Genomic DNA, 18,881 nt, shown 5'->3' on the forward strand with positions numbered 1-18,881 from the left:
AAGGTTCCTAGTGGAAAAGGGGATAGAACAAATTCTTTCTAACCCGTACACCCCTCAGCAAAATGGTGTTGCTGAAAGAAAGGGCAGAACCTTGCAAAATGCGATGGAATGCATGTTAAAAGATTCACGATTATGTTTTAAGTTCTGGGGAGAAGCTTTATCGACTGCTTGTTATGTACAGAACAGGTTGTATAACTCTATGATTCAGGACACTCCATTCCATTTGTTTTATGGTGTGAAACCAAAGGTAAGCCATCTTAGAGTGTTTGGTAGCACTGCATGGGTTCACATTCCAAAACAGCAGAGAAGGAAAGGAGGCCCCACAACAAAGAAAGCCATCTTTGTTGGCTATGAACAAAGCCAGAGGAGCTACAGGTTCATAATGGGAGAGAAATTAATAATTAGCAAAAGCGCTTCTTTTGCTGAACAAAACTGGGGGAGATTAAATTCTAGCTCTCCAGTTGAACTGACCACCACAAGAGAACAGCAAGGACTTGCTGATGGTGATCTTTTGCCTGATGAGGACATTAAACCAGAAAAGCAAACTGAAGATCTGTCTGATGAGACAGATGCTTCTCAGGAAAGTGATAGGAGTCAAAATTTAAGCCCTGTATTACCTCGCAGATCTCAGAGGAGTAATAAAGGCGTTCCTCCATCACGTTTTCAGGCTGAAACAGTAAAGGCTTTTCACATATTCACAGAACCTGAGTCTTTAGAACAAGTGAATGCTTTACCACCTGAGATTGCACAAAATTGGCATTCTGCCATGCAACAGGAATTAGCATCCTTGAAAGAAAATAAAACATGGAAACTGGTAAATCTACCTCCCAATGAACGCTGTCTGGGTTGTAGGTGGGTTTTCAAACTGAAAAGGGATGCTGATGGCAAAATCCAAAAATATAAAGCAAGGTTGGTTGCAAAAGGGTTCACTCAAAGGAAAGATTTAGACTTTGACAAGACTTTTGCACCAGTTACTAAAGGTGAATCAATTAGATTACTGTTAAAAGTTGCTGCACTCAAGGGAATGTCAGTTAACCACTATGACATTCAAACTGCATTTCTCTATGGTGATTTAGACCACAGATTATACATGCAGCAACCCCCTGGCTATGAAAAAGGGGAGAATCTAGTCTGTGAACTGCAGAAGTCAATCTATGGGTTAAAACAAGCTGCTAGATCCTGGAACCAAAAAGTAGATGAAAAACTGCAGAATTTTGGTTTTGAAAAAGGAAAAGCAGATCCCTGTGTATATATGAAGAAGGACAAACAAGGCTGTATGTATCTGTGCATTTATGTTGATGATTTGCTGCTATTCACATCAACAGAAAAACAAAGGCTTGATTTTGAAGCCTGCATAAAAAGCCATTTCATATTAAAAAGCCTTGGAGTTGTGACCAATTACCTAGGTTTGGAAGTACACAGAGACAAGGATGGTAGCTTTCTGTTAAACCAACGTAGTAAAATTCAAAAGCTCCTAGAAGATTTTAATATGCAAGACTGTAAACCAGTCTCTACTCCGATGATAATAGATTTTCAGAAAGATACAGGAGAAACTCAATTAACTGAGGCAGAGAACTACAGATCTGCAATTGGAAGTTTACTGTACATTGCAAATCATTCTCGCCCAGATATCTCAAATTCTGTGGCCATTTTAAGTAGACAGGTAGAGAAGCCTACATCTACTGGAAAAGCAGCATTGAAGAGGTTAATGAGGTATTTGCAAGGAACAAAGAATTATTGCCTGAAGCTAAATGCCTCTGGAACCGAGAAATTGCAGGCTTTTGCCGATTCTGACTGGGGAGCAGATGTCAGTGACAGAAAATCCACTTCTGGGATTTTAATTCAATTTGCTGGATCTAGCTTAGGCTGGCATTCTAGAAAACAAACACTTGTTGCTCTTTCCACTGCAGAAGCAGAGTTTTATTCTCTAACACAAACCTGTAATGAAGTTACATGGTTTAAACATTTGTTAAAAGACATAGGCATGGAAGTGAACCAGCCTATAACTGTTTATGAGGATAATCAAGCTTGCATTGCTATGGCAAAATCTGAAGCCTGCAGAAGTAGAACAAAACATATCGATATTAGATATCAATATATCAAAGATATGATAAGCAAAGGAGAAATAATGTTAAAATATTGTGAATCAAAAGACATGATTGCTGATATTTTAACCAAACCTCTTCCTGTACCAAGACACAAAGAGTTGTCAGAGAAGATTGGTTTGCAACTTAATCTGTAGTGTAAAAAGGGGAGTGTTGAGGTTTTCCTACTAACAGATTAAGCTACTATTATACCTAATCATTTGGCCAGGTGAAGGGGTTGTATTTGATTGTCTCCTCTCACGTGCTTCATGCAAAATAGCCTGGGGGGAGGGGAGGAATCCTGCCCGGACTTGTCCTTCACTTCCTCTTTTTCTCACTGCCGATATGTAGCGAGTAAGGCTTGCTCCAAAGGGGGCTAAGTCCTTTAAATGTTTTGCTTTTGTTTTTGTTTTTTGTAAATAAATTATTTTTATAGAAATGCTTGGTGTGTGACTTTTTTTGACCTCTCCTGGGCTAAAGGCTTTCCCAGCATTCTGCAACAAATATAAATATAAAATATAATGAAATCCAAGTAATGGCAGATCTAATTCCACCCAAAGGGGGCAAGAATGGTCCCGGCAGGACTAGGGAACCAACCAACACCAAGAATGGCTCTTCCTCTCCCCACTCCAAGCATGGTAACAAAACCAGGTCTTCAACCATTTTCTGAAGTCCAAAAGGGAGGAGGCTAGTCTCACTTCAGGGGGAAGGATGTTCCAAAGGGCGGGAGCTGCTGCAGAGAAGGCCCGCCTCCTGGACCCCACCAGATGGAATTCTGTTGCAGACTGGGTCCGTAGCATGCCCTCTCTGCATGACCGGGTGGGGCGGGTTGATGTAACAGGGATGAGACGGTCCCTCAGGTAACCTGAACCCATGCCATGTAGGGCTTTAAAGGTGATAACCAACACCTTGAATTGGACCCAGAAGAAAACTGGCACCCAATGCAGCTCATGGAGCAAAGAAGTAATATGTGCTGATCTTGAAGCACCTAACATCATCTGTGCGGCTGCATTTTGGACCAGCTGTAGCTTTCAGATACTATTCAAGGGTAGCCCCTGTAGAATACATTACAGTAGTCTATATGGGAGATTAGCAGGGCATGAGTGACTGTTTTAAGGGCCTCTCGTTCCAGGAAGGGGTGTACCTGGCGCACAACACCAAGTTGCACAAAGGCCCTTCTGGCCACAACTGCCACCTGCTCTTCAAGCAGGAGTTGTGAGTCCAAGAAGACCCCCAAGTTACACACCGGGTCTGTCTGGGGCAGTGCAATCCCATCCAGAACTAAAGATAGCAAATTTCTAGGAGTTAAGGAGCCATTAACCAGTTTCATGTAGATGTTAAAAAGGAGAGGAGAGAATACTGACCCCTGCAGCACCCCACAAATGAGGGGCCGTGGGCCCGATCTCTCCTCCTCTATTAACACTGACTGGGACTGGCCCTGGAGAAAGGAGGTGAACCAGCACAAAACCACACCAACCACCCCCAACTCTCTGAGTTGACCCAAAAGGATACCATGGTTGATGGCATCGAAAGCCACTGACAGGTCAAGGAAAGCAAGGATGGATGCACTGCCTACATCCTGCTCCCACCAGAGATCATCCATAAGCGACCAATGCTGTTTCTGTCCCATATCCGGGCCTGTAACCTGACTGAAAGGGGTCTAGATAATCCGCTTCCTCCAGGATCCTCTGGAGCTGCAGTGCCACCACCTTCTCAACCACCTTCCCCATAAAAGGGAGGTGGGAGACTGGATGAAATTATCCAGCATGGTAGGGTCGAGTGATGGTTTCTTGAGGAGGGGGCGCACCAGCGCCTTCATAAAGGCTGGCGGAAACACCCCCTCCTGCAAGGATGTATTTATTATTGACTAGACCCAACCACACATCACCACCCGAGCTGCCTTCACCAGCCAGGAGGGACATGGATCTAATTGACAGGTGGTGGCATTTACAGTCTGGAGAATCTTGTCCACTTGCTCAGGTCCAACAGGATCAAACTGTTTCCAGATAACTTGGTAAGTACGTCTCCCAGGCATCTCCACAGACCCCATTTCAGGCTTGGAGTCCAACTTAGAGCAAATCTGAGCAATTTTATCCTGCAGATGCTTGGAAAACTCCTCAGCATGGCCCTGTAGATGATTTTCTGAGTCCCCTTTCCCCGACAGGGATTGAGTGATCCTAAACAGGGCCTCTGGGAGGCATTCTGTGGATGCAATAAGAGCAGAGAAATACTGGTGTTTCACTGCTCTTATGACCACAAGGTAGGCCTTAATCGCAGCTCCAGCTTGTGTCTGATGGATATTGGTCTTCGTGCTTCTCCAGCAGCACTACAGGTGCTTCTTAATCCTCTTCAGAACCCTCAGCTCCTCTGTAAACCACAGGGAGTGTTGGGTTTGACAGGATGAGAGAGGCCGCACAGGCCCGATCCTATCCAAGGCCTCGGCTGCCTCCCTATTCCAGGCAGCAGCCAGGGCCTCCACTGGACCATGCAGCAGGTCCTTGGGTGTAACCTCCAGCTCCCTCTGAAACCACATTGGGTCCATCAGTCACTGGGGGTGGACTGATCAAATAGATCCTGCCTCCTTGCAAAGGGGGGTGGCATATGAGAATCTCAAGGTCACCAGGGCATGATCTGACCATGACAAAGGGGAAAGATGTAACTCTCCCCTCTCAGAATAATCTGAGTCGGGCCCATGGCCACCATGGCCACCACAGCCACCACACCATGGCCACCACAGCCAACCCCGAGATGGCCTCCAGGAGCTCAGGCAGAGAGGTTGCTATGCAGCAGGGAGGCTGGTGCAGCAGCAACACTCCCAACTGCTCCCAGGCACCCAACTTGAAAAACAGGGTCTCACAACCAGCTACTTGTAGAGCAGGGCCCCTGAAGGCCACTAGGGACTCTCTGATGATAACTGCCCACCTGCTCTGCCCTGGCTTTTCGGCTGGTGCCACACCCGAAACTTGATCAGGCACATCTCTGACAAAGCCACTCCTCCTTCTGGGCCCAGCCAGGTTTTGGTAATACACAATAGGACTGCCCCCTCCTCTGTGATCAAGTCACATATGAGGGGAGCCTTGTTGTTGACTGGCCTGGCATTAAGAAGCAACAGCTGGAGGCCAGGGCCCCCACGAGTCTGCTGTCCAGGGCCTAGGTTTAAGCACGGGGGGTCGGAACACACTACAGGTAATAAACACCTGGGGTGTCTTCCTCTATGATGACTCACATCCTGGCTTCCATCATAACATTCCCTGCCTGTCACCACCTTGATGAAATGTCCTGCCCTATATCCCCCAGAATACACCAGTCCAGCTGCCTCCAGTTCTGGACCTCTAGAGTTCCTGGCTTGAAATAGGAATCCCTCCATCCTCTCATATAACCATACACACTTACTCACCACCACAAGGGGATGGGGGGGCCCCGGCACACCAGCTCTCGCTCTCAGCGCTGATAGGCCCAACCATACCCAGCTACTCACTATGCCCCCCAAGCCTCTCTCACTAGGCAACAGGGGGCATCACATCCACTACCCCTCCCCCCCATCTCTCACTCAGGGGGCAAGTGCTCTAATACACCACATTTACACTCGGACTCCCCCCTCGTCTCACACACACATTATCCTTGAGGAATTAACATTTTTGTAGGAAAGCAACTATACATAATGTATTGCTATTGCAAAATAATATCACTAAAAATAAAATAAATAAAATAATAAATATTATTCAGGATATTGATATTGGTGGAAACTGAGCCAAATGATCTGGGAGTTGGAAATTCATGTGTAATGAACAGCTCATATTCTCATTTAAGATCTAGTGCATTCTTGAATCCCCAGGGAAAGCCAATAACATATTTTAACCTAGAATAATATTAAAGAACTACATCTACAAAACGGTTATGTGGCCACGACGAAGAGCCTGGAGGTGCAGCCGTTTTTTAAAGTTGACATACACTTGATCTTGACAAACTAAGTTGAGAGCCAGAAATGTGGTGGGGGCCAGAAAAAAAACAAATGAACAAACAACAAAAAAGATTTGTTTCCTTAAATGTAAATTAGTTCATATTTATTACCCTTGTATTTATTATATTGACATTTACAAGTTGGGAGGAACATTTGAAGTAGGATTTTGGAGAAGCCTTTCAAGAGGTCTCAGGGGGAAAGAGGGGAAGAAAAATCAGTCTTGTGATTTTTCTTTTGCAAGTGTAACCATTGGATACAAGTCCATTTCTGAATAGCTAGATTTATTTTGTCCTTGAGAACTGGAGAAGCAAGTTTTTTTTTTCTTAATACAACTGTACAAGAATAGCTGATCTGATTACAGCCAAAGAATATGATGTCCCTGGCTAAAAGACTACATACAAGGTAGGAACATTCTTTGTTAATTTACTTAAAAGAAAAGTAGGGGAACTCTCTTTGAACATTATGGAGAGTTAAAATACATGTTAACTTAAAGCCGTGTCTCCTTGAAATCACACAAAAGTAAGCAGAAGTGGTTCTGGGTCCCATTGTTATTACACTCACAAACATATACACTACACCTGCAATTTGCCTTGACAAAACATTAATTAAAATACAGGTAGTCCTCAACTTATGATGGCAATTGGGACCAGAATTTCTGTTGCTAAGTGATGCAGTCATGAAGCACGACTGCACTGCTTACTGACAGCAATCCCTGCAGTCCTGGTTGCCACCATTAACTGAATCCCACAGTCGTTAGGTGAAGCAACTTCTTGCCAGCTTCCCACAACCAAAGTCAGTGGGCAAGCTGGCAGAAAGTTACAAGTCTCAGACTGGCAGGCAGGTAACTGGCTGCTGCCAGGTGGAGGAGGTAGTGAGGGGGTGCATGGGGGGGAAGGGAGGGTCAGAGAGGGTGTGTGAGGGTGTGCAAGAGGCACGGTGTGGGTCGGGGAGGGTACAAAAGAGCACAAAAGGATGCAAGGGGTGTGTGAGGGTGTGCACAAGAGGTGCAGCATGGGGAGGATGCACCAGGGTGTGTGAGGGTGTGAAGGGGAGTGCAAGAGAGGCACTGTGAGGGTGTGTGGGGGTGCAAGGGGGTGCAAGAGAGGGATAGTGAGGGTTGGGGAGGGTGTACAGGGCACATAAGAAACTAGCATGGCATGAACACAGATGGGCTGGGGGAGGGTCCATGGGAGGGGGAGACTTACCCAATTGACTTTCTGGGGAAGCTAGCAGGGAAGGTTGCAAATGGCAATTACATGATCGTGGGGCACTGCAACCGGTCGTAAGGGTGAACCAGTTGCCAAGCACCCAGACTGCAATCACATGACCGCAGGGGTGCTGGGACAGCCAGAACTCTGAGGACTGGTCATAACCACCATTGGTTCAGTGCCACCTTAACTATCAACAGTCCCTGAACAGATGGTTGTAGGTCAAGAACTACCTGTATAGGGATTAACTAGGGAAATATGGAGGGAAGGTATGATCAGATTGGAACAAAACATCACACATGGCTGGGGGAAGAGGAGATTCTTTTAAGTAATAAGTAAATAGCAGTTAATTATACAGGTAGTCTTGACTTAATGACCATTCATTTAGCGACTGCTAAATTATGATGGCTCTAAAAAAAATGGACGTATGACCTGTGCCTGAAATTACGACTGTTGCAGTATCCCTGCAGTCACATGATCAAAATTCAGGCACTTGGCAGCCCACCCACATTTACAACTGTGGGAGTGCTTCGACTCTCCCCCCCGCACCTATCTCCCCCCATCTCTGGCCTTTTGGAAGCCCTGCACCCTCCCTTGCAGGGTGGCAAGCCCAGCCATGAGGCACGAGGCCATCATAACAAGCCCCAGCCTCCCCGGCCTGCACTCCTTCACCCAGCTGCCTCCTTTCCCAGTTCCCCACTCCTGCCTTTCACCTTTTTTGCCCAGCTCAGAGCTCAGAGCTCTCCAAAGGCTGAGAATACAGTGTAAGCTGCTGAAGACAGCATGCTGAAGGGAGCCACGTGGAAGAAATGTTTGCCAGAGAATCTGGGACTGAAAAGGACTCAGCAAAGGCAGCCGGGTGCTTCTGCTTCACCCGCAGCAGCTGGGCAAAAAAGGCAAAAGGCAGGTGTGGGGAACCGGGAGGGGAGGCAGCTGGCTGAAAGAATGTAGGCTGGGGAGACTGGACCTTGCTATGGTGGCCTCATGCCATGCGATGGCACAGGTGGCCTTGCGTGGTGCAGCTGGGCTTGCTGCCCCACAAGGCATGGTGCAGGGCTTCCAAAAGGTCAGAGATGGGGGAGATAGGCAGGGGAGTTGAAGGCAGTGTTTGCGGCTGGGAGGAACCAAGCCCGGAATGGTTTGGATTGGGGTAGGTGCTCAGGCTAACAACGGGTAAAATTCACTTAACAAAGGCAAGGGGAATTGCTAGGATTGCCATCGCTTAGTAATACCATCTCACTTTACAACTGCATGGCTTAGTGATGGAAATTCTGGGCTCAATTACTGTTGTTAAGTGAAGACTACCTGTACACTGCAGTATGTCTCCATACTAGGCTTTTGGTATGGAACTCTACTTTGTTCATTCATTTTGTACTGAGAGTCCACATGGTACCTTTGTCATCAAACAAACTCCTCCTCCTCCTCCTCCTGTCTTTTCAGACTATTGGAAAATCAGATTCCTTTTGAAAGAAATGGAGTATAAACACAGACTCCACAGATATGGACTGTTTTTAGCAGACTCATCCAACTTTACTACAAGAGACATACTTACTCTACAGTAGATAGATCAGTGGTTTTTTACTGCAATATATATATATCTTCATGCTGCATATTTATAATGGTGATTCCATTTTAAAGCTATAATTAATTTTAATCAGTTTTTAATGAAAGCCAGTATATATAATCTCACAACATATGACATAGAAATCTCTCTCTCTCTTTCTCTCTCTCTCACAACACACACACACACACACACACACACACCGCTCCTTTTCAGTTACTATGATTCAGAAACATTTTAGAAATACCAATTCAAGTGAATGTTTGTAGCTCAGGGTTGACTTAACTCAGTCAATCAACCAAGAAGCAAAGAACAGCCCTATCAAGGAACTCCCAAGGAGAGAACAACACCCCCACCAACACAAGCTGGACGAACGACGGTATATAAACTGAAGCAAGGCCCACTCCCTCTTCACACTGAAGATGTTGCCTAGTCTGGCAATGAAACATCTGCAAGAAAACAACAAGGCTCAGAGAGCACCAAGGACTCCACATTTTAGAAATATTTCTGATCTACATTTCTGAAACAAAAATTCTTAATTTTTGGTCTTTCTTCTTTTGGTCAGCCATGCTTAAATGAAAATAGGATAATTAATCAATCCATTAATTCTTTTATGAAAGCACGGTAATTCAAGTTAACTGGATCCCCTCCCCCCACGCCAGGATGTAGGGCTACCACATCTGGGCTGCAAATATGCAGAAGAACACTAGATGGGGACAAAGATATAGAGTTGTCTCAACTTTTTGATGCCCTCTAGGGGTTATCCAGATTCATGTAGCCCAGATATAGTAGCTGTAGGCATTCATGTCATACCCAGTGGCATTAAGGAGAAACATCTATTCTTGCTGGAACAAAATTATCATTATGTAGGGTTAACAGCGATCAGAGTATAGAAATCACCAAGATTGGCCTGGCTTGGGAACGGGTTCTTAAATAAGCTAGTTGGTATTTTTTTGTGCTGGGAGCTATTGCTTTCAGTGATACAGCATGGCTAGTGGCAACATATGAGAAGACCCCATATGAGGGGTCTGACCCCAGAGACAGGTTATATAACTCCTTATCTCTGTTTTATCAGCAGCAGTGAAGATATTTTCTGCTTTGAAGAATCATTTGATTCTGTTGCAGCTTAATTCTACTCCTCGAGAAACAGGTTTTATGAGGAGGGATTATTTTGTTTTGCTGCTTCTTTTATCATGACACTTTTTCTTTTTTTTTAATTTACATTTTTTGTACTTCAGTATTTAACAGGCTGCTGTGATCATCCTGGCTTGCTTGTTTTATTTATTTATTTTTTGAGAAGAGGAGTAAAGCTTGTTGTGTTTGTATTCCTCTCTCCATACTGCTGAAGTGGCTGTCTGTAAAATCATCATAGAAAATACAAGTAATCATAATGTTTAAAAATAGCCAAAAATATAATTACCTTAAAATGCAACTTTAAAACTAAGAATCACAAGCTTGCTTTTGATTAGGTCTTGATTAATTTGGTTGTTTTCTTTCAAAATCATGTTTCTTCAGATCTTTCTTTTTCCCTCAGATATTTGGAGAAGATGGCCTAAGTTTTACTTTCCTGCCCCCTCCCCATTTGGTTTATTTCTCCCTGCTTCATTTCTTTTAAATGCAAATTATTGTTCCTAATATATGATCTATCTTCTCCCTCAGTATGTTTTTATTTAACTCTCATTCATTACCATATGTAGATAACTAAACTCCCCCACAATCTGGCTCAGACACACACACAGAGAGACACTCACAGCATCCATAATAACTGTGAGGTCAAAGCAAGACTGTTCAGTATCTGAGAAGTGCTTCAGGCACTGAAAATTAAGTACACGCATGATCAAAGTCAAAGCATAGAACTGCTTAAGGTAAGCTAAGTAGAAATTCATTTGAGGGATGCTATTAACAAGCCCTTAGAAGGATATGTGAATTTAATAATAATAAGTAGAAATGCCTATGCTTGCTTGCAGTTAAAATGTATATTTTTGCATCTTCTGATGTGGAAGAAAACACTAACACCTGTCCCTCATGACATGTTCCTTCATAAGAAAACTAGCAGCATTGCTTGGGAGATAATCAAACACTCCAACAGATAATCCAGAGTGCTATTTATATTGCAGTGGAATGGAAGGAGATTTTGCTCAAAAGGATTGGAGGATCTGGAAACTCTGATACCCCACTCTGGATTTTTGCTTTGTTTTGTTTTTAAATTTATACCCAACTTTTCCTTCATAAGTTTGGCCCAGGATAGAGGGTTCTCCTTTCTCCAGTTTTTTTTTTTTTCCCCTGTTCCACGACAATAGTAATGTGAGGTTGGTTTGGCTGAAAGAGATTTGATTCTGGCTCTCCCTTCTCTTAGACAACCCCTTAACCATTATGCTCCACTGCCTTTTCCTTTAACATGCCTGTACATGTGTATAGTGGTGGGTATAAACTTGAATGTGAAATGTATTCAGTTTGGCATGTCACTACTTATTCATGTGGAAACCTACTCTGCAGATTCAAGCAGGAGGCTTGGAAAGTATTATATGAAGGCACAAAAATGCAACTTTGGCACATGGGAGTACATGGACATATTTCAGAAGCAGTGACTTGTTGTGCTTTAGCTGTCATGGAGGGTCTCAGGTGCTGGTTAGTTGTTTTTTAATCTTTAAGAGAAAAACAAACATTATTTTCCTCATTTCAGATAAAACAAAACAAAACTCACATCCATGAGTTTTAAGGACGGCCAATAGCGTAATGGTTCAGATATCGGACTAGGACTGGGGAATTAATTACACTCTCTGCCGTGGAAACTCACTAGGTAACTTTCAGGCAATCTTTCTTTCTACCTCATGGGGTTGTTTTTTGTGGGGATAAACTGAACCAAGATTCCCATATAAGACGACCTCTTGGAGGAAAGGCATGATATCAATCTAATAAGCAAGAGAAACAAACAAACAATCACACAGTGGCTTTCTGCAACTTGAACTTTTGTTAGCCTCCTCCATCCCTGATGAGTAGAACTATAACTTTTCCTGCTGAATATTATCAATCATTTGGGAGGGTTAACCAAGGAATTGCATAGAAGCTGAAATTAATTCTAAGTCTCATCAGGCTAATGTAGAATCTTATGGGTGTTCCACTATTAGGAGCAGAGAACAAGTTTGGACTTTGCTGTATGTATGTATGTATGTATGTATGTATGTATGTATGTATGTATAAGAATGTGAGTTTAGACAGGCTGGCAGTTTGTAAGAAACTTGTCTATTTGAGCAGCAAGGACTCCAGCATACATTCTTTCTCTGCTTGTAGCAACTGGGAGAAATCTGGTTACTGCAGAAACCTTGTCAAAAATTACAAATCAGGGAATGCCAGCATGTTTTAAAGACTGCTGCTTTAAAGACAGCAGTTTCTTTAGAGATGCCTGTTTTGTACTTTTCTCCTTCTGTCATGTTAAAAAATTATAGTTCAGCAGGAACTTCTTGAAGGGCTTTAGGAACCATTCCTGAATCCTTAAGCAGATAAGCTAGGCACTCCTGGTTTATAAAACCTTCTCCAGTGTTGTTATACTCCAAGATATGTGCCATGGATTTTAGTCTATATACTGTACAGATTCCTTTCCTTTTTAAAATTGAATTAATCTATTAGGGCACATGATTAATAAACTAAAATGGTTGACTGTTTAAATGTTTTAAAAAGAAGGGAAGCAGTCCATAGTGATGTCTTTGCAGGCTTCACATTCAGGTGGCCAGCCAGTATATATTTACGAAGAGACAGAAAATATCTCAGGCGTCCTGATTATACACATACAATTTATACATGTGTAAGCTGAAGGCTATATAACTGGTGAAATGGGGTGGGGGGTGGGGATACTGTTACTTGTTTGAGAAGTCAAAGCAGCCATATCTTCTTTAAAAGAGTCTGTGAAACTGTTTCAACAGCTTTTCTGGATCATATGCATGGTGATGCACAGAGTATGCTTTCACTGGGGGTGCTGGGAAGCACCTTTTCATATGTATGCATGCAAAGATGTAAAAAGGAAGACCCTGGAGCCTTATGAAATATGAGGCTGCCCCAGTACTTCAAGAGAGGTGCTTTGCTCTACCAACATGCTTCACAAATCATCTTTGAAAAGCTTTGAACAGTTATAATAGGGAGGTCTGCAAATATTCAGTTACTGTAAGAGATTCAGTTTGAAGAAGATTCTATCAAATTTCCAAACTGAATCATCAGAACTATCAAATTGTTTCAAATGCAATTATTTTAGCACATGCAAAAACTACCTTCGCATACATAAAATACCTTTGTACAAATCAAACTGACAAATCAAATTGACTTTGTCTGGCCTTTCAAATAATTGATCTGAACTAAATAATTTTGACCATTTGGACCCCCAAATATATTCAGATGGAACCTCATTTTGAATACAGTGATTCAACATTTCAAGTAAAATAGGTAATAGCATCAGATTAGGACTGATTTGCATACTTCTAATGATGTCTATACATGTGTGTAGAAGGAACATGGAAGTTTGTAATGCTGCTTGCTCATTAACAGATCATGCACAAATTGGATATTTTAACTCTGTGCAATATTGTTGTTTCAAGTTCATAAGGAGATTGATTAACAAAAAGTAATCTGGAAAAAGTAGCTGGTAGACTGTCTAGTATGACCTCAAAAACTCCTCATTACATTTGCAATGATCCAGCAATTCCCTCACTGAGCACCATTAAAGATGTATGCTGATGGCACTCTTCTTTTATTAGAGTCATAAAGAGCAAAATAGACTCATAAAGGAAGCTTAACTGGCTACTTTGCAAAAACATACTGGCATTATTTTGTAGTGGGTCCCCCTTAGCTATCCCCTATCTAACAAACATTGCCATCCAAACTAGATGAAAAGTGATACATAGTTTGGATGCCTCATTTACCATCAGAAAACTAATATTTCTACCTTATTTCATGTAATTAATAAGTTCAAAACAAACAGGGTTTCCTCATCTCCTCTACCAACCCAATTTCATAGATTTACTGTATTTGTGACATTTCTGATCTTACATCCTGCAGGCTCAGGGCAGGGAAAAGTTGATGAAAAATCAACTATGACAAATAAGTTTAACTATGTATGGCTGTTCCAGAAACCTTCCTTTTCTAGTCTGGTGTCCTTTGGATGGGAATTTTGGAAGTTGTAGACCTCATATACAAGGTTGTCAAAGGTTGCCATGGGACCACTGGAAAAATGAACATTTTTCTCTCAATAACAGTCATCCATGCCAGCTTACAAAATGCCTTTGAATTTTCCTTACAGTTTTCCATTCAGGTTAGATAGTGTTTTGTTTTGTTTTTAATGTATGAATTGAAGAGGAAGGTTTGAAGATCTATATCATGAATAAAATCTTGGCACAGATCTAATTCTACCATTCTGGAAATCATGTTTACTTAAAATGTATTTACAAAACACCCAAAATATCATCAGGGATTACCATCTGTCTATTTCTGGACCTGTAGGCTTAGTATATCCTAAGCTGAGATTGGAAAATGCAGTGACTCCAGTCCTGGACTCATCAGCATTCTACAAATAAAATAAAATAAAATAAAACATCCCCCCAAACAACAACAACAACAATACTCTTACTGAAAATACAGTTGCACCGCTGACAATAATTACCTGACATGGCCATGTAAGAGAGAAGCATACATTTCACACTAAAGTACTGTACAATATCAAAGGTGCTACCTCTACCATTTAAAAAATAAAAATATTTACATAATTGTGTGAATAAAAATATTGCTGCATAAGGAAAATAACTCTCAGACATCTTATGCTCTAGGGAGAATCAGTAAATTATGTTTTGCTGCTATTTTGACATAAGCAGATACTACACTTGATCTTAGCCAAAAGGCCGAGAAGTCTTTGAGTGAAGAACCAATTTTGCTGACTCTGTAACTTGGGGAGAATCGTGTCTCAAACCAATCTTAGCAAAAACAACAGCAGCAACAATTAAGTCAGACTCTTTGTATTACTCAACAATGTTTCTGAATAGTATTTTGCCCTTTTTGACTAGCAGAAAACCACTTGCTTCCAACTGCAGTCTGGAGCTTCAGTTGGATATGATATGCAATCACATAAATCACTGCAAATTTCATTTCAAAACCTATTAAGAGGAGTCCCCAGTCAGTACTAAGGGTCACAAGACACCCATTAAATGTCTGTGGTTTCACTGTGACATTTATATATCATTTCTGACAGGGAGTTCGGTGCTTTTAAAGAACTGCACCACCCTGAAACAAACAGATCTGCTTCCTGTGCTGATAACATATAAAAACAAAAACCAAACTCTTACTTGCTGCTGTTTATTATGAAAATAAGAAGAACAATTTTATAGCAGTAGTGACAAATTATAGTTAATTCCCTCATTCAATGGCACTGATTTAGAAGACAGGAGGATTTATACTACAAGAAATACCCGGAGTTTCTCCCTATTCTGTCACTGAATAGGGAGAAAAAATAAGAGGGAAAATATGGTACATGTGAGAGACAAAAAAAACATATAGCTAAAGTCAGCAAGAAGACAGTGAGAACTAGACTAGTGTTGCCATAAGGCACCTTGGGTGATGAGATGGTTTGGATGGGGGTTGTTCATTATTATTACATATTTATTTCCAGGTTAGGGTGAGACACCGGTCAGAAGTATTATCCCTCAGGTGCCAACTAACATGAACAGAATGGGGTCTGATTCAGTGATGTTTTTTTTTTAATTGTTGTTTTTGTTGTTAAAATTATTTATATGTCATCCACTAATTTTATGCTTCAGGCAGTCTGCAATGAGGTACATTGAAACCTCCATAAAATTAATTATCAAATAATATAGCAAGCAAATAAGGAAGGAAGGAAGGAAGGAAGGAAGGAAGGAAGGGAGGGAGGGAGGGAGGGAGGGAGGGAGGGAGGGAGGGAGGGAGGGAGGGAGGGAGGGAGGGAAACTAGGGAAAAAAAATAAGCATTAAAAGGTCTAAGTACATCAATAAATTTTAAGCCCACTCCTAACGTATAGTGAGAAGGGGCTTGTTTTGACTGCAGTGGGCTCCATTATGAAAAACAAAAAAAAGGATTAACATTGATGATGATAAAGCATCCTTGCTGGGGCCCTCCAAAGAAGCTTGATAGATGATAGATAGATAGAGGATAACTCTGCTTATTCTATAGAATGTATGTTATTGGTCAATGACTGAAATAAGGTATCTATCTATCATCTATATATCCATCCATCCATCCATCCATCCCTGTGACCTGAGAGTGCAGGGAGGAACATATAGCAGATCCCCTTCTTGCTATATTGTGTGGCCCTACTCTGTATATGGTGTTAAACAGAGTTGTGAACACCTTGAATTGGGCAAGGATCAATCAAGAATTGGTGAACCTGAGGTTGTTTGCTGTTCACAAGGAAGCTTTAAGAGGCACATTCTGGGCTGGTAGCCATCTCAGGTAATAGCCGGATTGGGCTCTAAGGTTACTATATACCATTTATTTTTGCAGGCTAACCCTGCAGGCAGGGAATATGTTTATCAGGAATACATGTTCATGCACATATTTTCAGTAGATGAAGCCAACTTGCTTAACATTATCTGTCTCTTTCTGTCTCTCCTCTTACTGTTAATTCTGTCTCTACTGCTTGTGTTTCATTATCATGCATGTGACATTTCAAAGACATACAAAATCAAATATTTGTGTTTTTATGTACATTTGCAAATTAGCAGCACTCCTTTAGTTGAGATTTAAGATTCGGATATCCTAAACCTTTAAAATCTGTACCTTGCATGTTGATTTGTCCATGTTTGGAATAAGTTTCTGTAGGTTTAAAAATGTGTACACTATTTTGGGAATTTGGTGCATGGTATAAATCTCTAAAATGAAAAAAAAGAAAAGAAATTATTTGATTTTAGAAGTGAGAAGTACAAAACAGATCTCAACTCATCATCATCATCATTATTATTATTATTATATAATTCATTTACATTATTTTACATTATTTATAGATAGTGTATGTACTGTGTGTGTGTGTGTGTGTGTGTGTATTGTTGACCAGTACATGACTTATAATATAGTATACCATTTTGATATTTAGCATCATTATTCTACATTGTTGGCATCCCAGTTTGACTGAAACTGACTTACCAAATCCATTTTGTATTATCTATCTGATCTCTTTCTCTCTCTCTCCTCACACATACATACACTATCTATCTATAAATAATGTACAATATTGTAAATGAATGATATTATGCAAAAATCAAATTCTCCTAGGAACAAATCAGAAATGCAATTTAATCACTTGAGATTATGCATATCATTTATTACGCTTTTATTTTCCCAAAGGAAAAAAAAACATACAAATAGGAAATGAGTATACAAATTATTGCAGAAATCATTAATTAAGGTTTTGTAATAAGAGATTGCCCTTTGCAGAAAGAGATGTACCATCATTTCTTCTGCCTCACAGTACTTGGAGCAGCAGCACCCCCGTAGGAAATGGATAATGAAAAATGCTTTAAATTACTCATCACTAATAGGCTGAGTATAATTTTACTTTGGGAGGCAGTGCCATGTAAAAAGCAAAAACTGAAGCTCAGGTTGAGGAGCAGGGTAGATAGGTAGGTCAACTTTATTATGGCCCTTGACCAGCATGTGTACATATATGCATACATACATACTGTAACATTCTACATAGTTCATACTGATAACAATTAAAAAGATATTAACAGAAATTAACAATACATTTATTAAGAAATTAATGACTATTGAAAAGAAATTAAAAAAAGAGTTAAAAAGAAAAAAAGGAGGGGAGGATAAAATTTTGAAGGTATCCAAGAAATGTAATTTTATTAGACAGTATTTGCTAACACCCTCATGACTGCAAGGCAAATTTGGAATTCATTATGGGCAATAGTGATCTTATCATCAGTGAGGAGGTAGGAGATGTGCCAGTGATCATTTCCCCTGGGAGTTCCTTTATGATGGGGTAAATTAGTACATTGCACAAGTTTGAGTAGAAATTACAATGCAACAAGAATGCTGCACATCCTCAATGGCATGGGAGTCACAGGGGCAAAGTTGTTTGTGGAAGATAATTTTCTGGTATTTACCATCAATAATTGCTGAAAGGAGTTCATTGAATCTAGCCAGAGCAAATGCTCTGTGATGTCTATAGTTTATGAAGGATTGGTAATAATCAGCTGGATTGGTGGTAAAAGACAGTCTCCAAGATTTATGTTGACTTGGTGCTAATAAGCTAAGCTCATATCTTGTTGCCAACCTCTGTCAAGGATCCTTTCCTTCAGTAATCTTTTTGCTTGATCATAGCCCATCCTTTGTATGCACTGCATCATTAGGGAAGCTACAAGCTAGTTTTCCTCTGATGAATATGTTCCAGGTAGATTGGAAGTTACCCCTGTTAGCTAGAAATATCAGGCCTGTTGGATTAAACAGTAGTTTTAACCAGTAGTTAATGATAATAATCCAGACCCTGGCCCTTATTTTCTTATTTCCTATTTCTAATCTTAGGATGCATTTGACACACAACTTGCATGACTAATCTTAATAAACCTGGACTGTACTCTGTCTGCTGCAGTTAGTGTAAGTTAGTGTAAGGCCCCAATTGAATCCCATATAGTAGTTGTGCCATAATAAGTACAGCAGTTAAAGCATTGGACTTGCTCTGTGATAATGCCATTCACGTGCCAATTTTGAATTTAAAATCTTTTGCTAAAGATCAACATTTTGGGGTTTTGGTAATTTATTGTATTTTTTTTTCTTTTTCACATTGTTGAACAAAGTATCTAAAGACTCTTTCCATCCCTACCATGGACAATGATGGAATAATCATGTCAGTGACATACAGGAAAACTGAAACGTGTCTATCAGCTAGTTTCGGAGGGTGGAAGTTCTCTTTGTTTAGATATTCTGTATCTGAGTTTATGTAAAAGTTAAAAAGCAATGGAACAAGGATACATCTTTGCTTTACACCTTGTGCTGTTATGATTGAGTTAATTAACTGCCATTGGGGACCACACCTAACACCCTGGTTGGTATT

At 41.0% G+C, this 18,881-nt stretch overlaps 1 pseudogene; it reads right to left on the reverse strand.

The window, feature by feature from the left end:
- Window positions 1–14,541: 14,541 nt before the first annotated feature.
- Window positions 14,542–14,708, reverse strand: LOC134499389 (U2 spliceosomal RNA; annotated as a pseudogene).
- Between the last annotated feature and the right edge of the window lie 4,173 nt (window positions 14,709–18,881).

This window comes from Candoia aspera, chromosome 5 (assembly GCF_035149785.1).
Source record: "Candoia aspera isolate rCanAsp1 chromosome 5, rCanAsp1.hap2, whole genome shotgun sequence".
Classification (NCBI taxonomy): Eukaryota; Metazoa; Chordata; class Lepidosauria; order Squamata; family Boidae; genus Candoia; species Candoia aspera.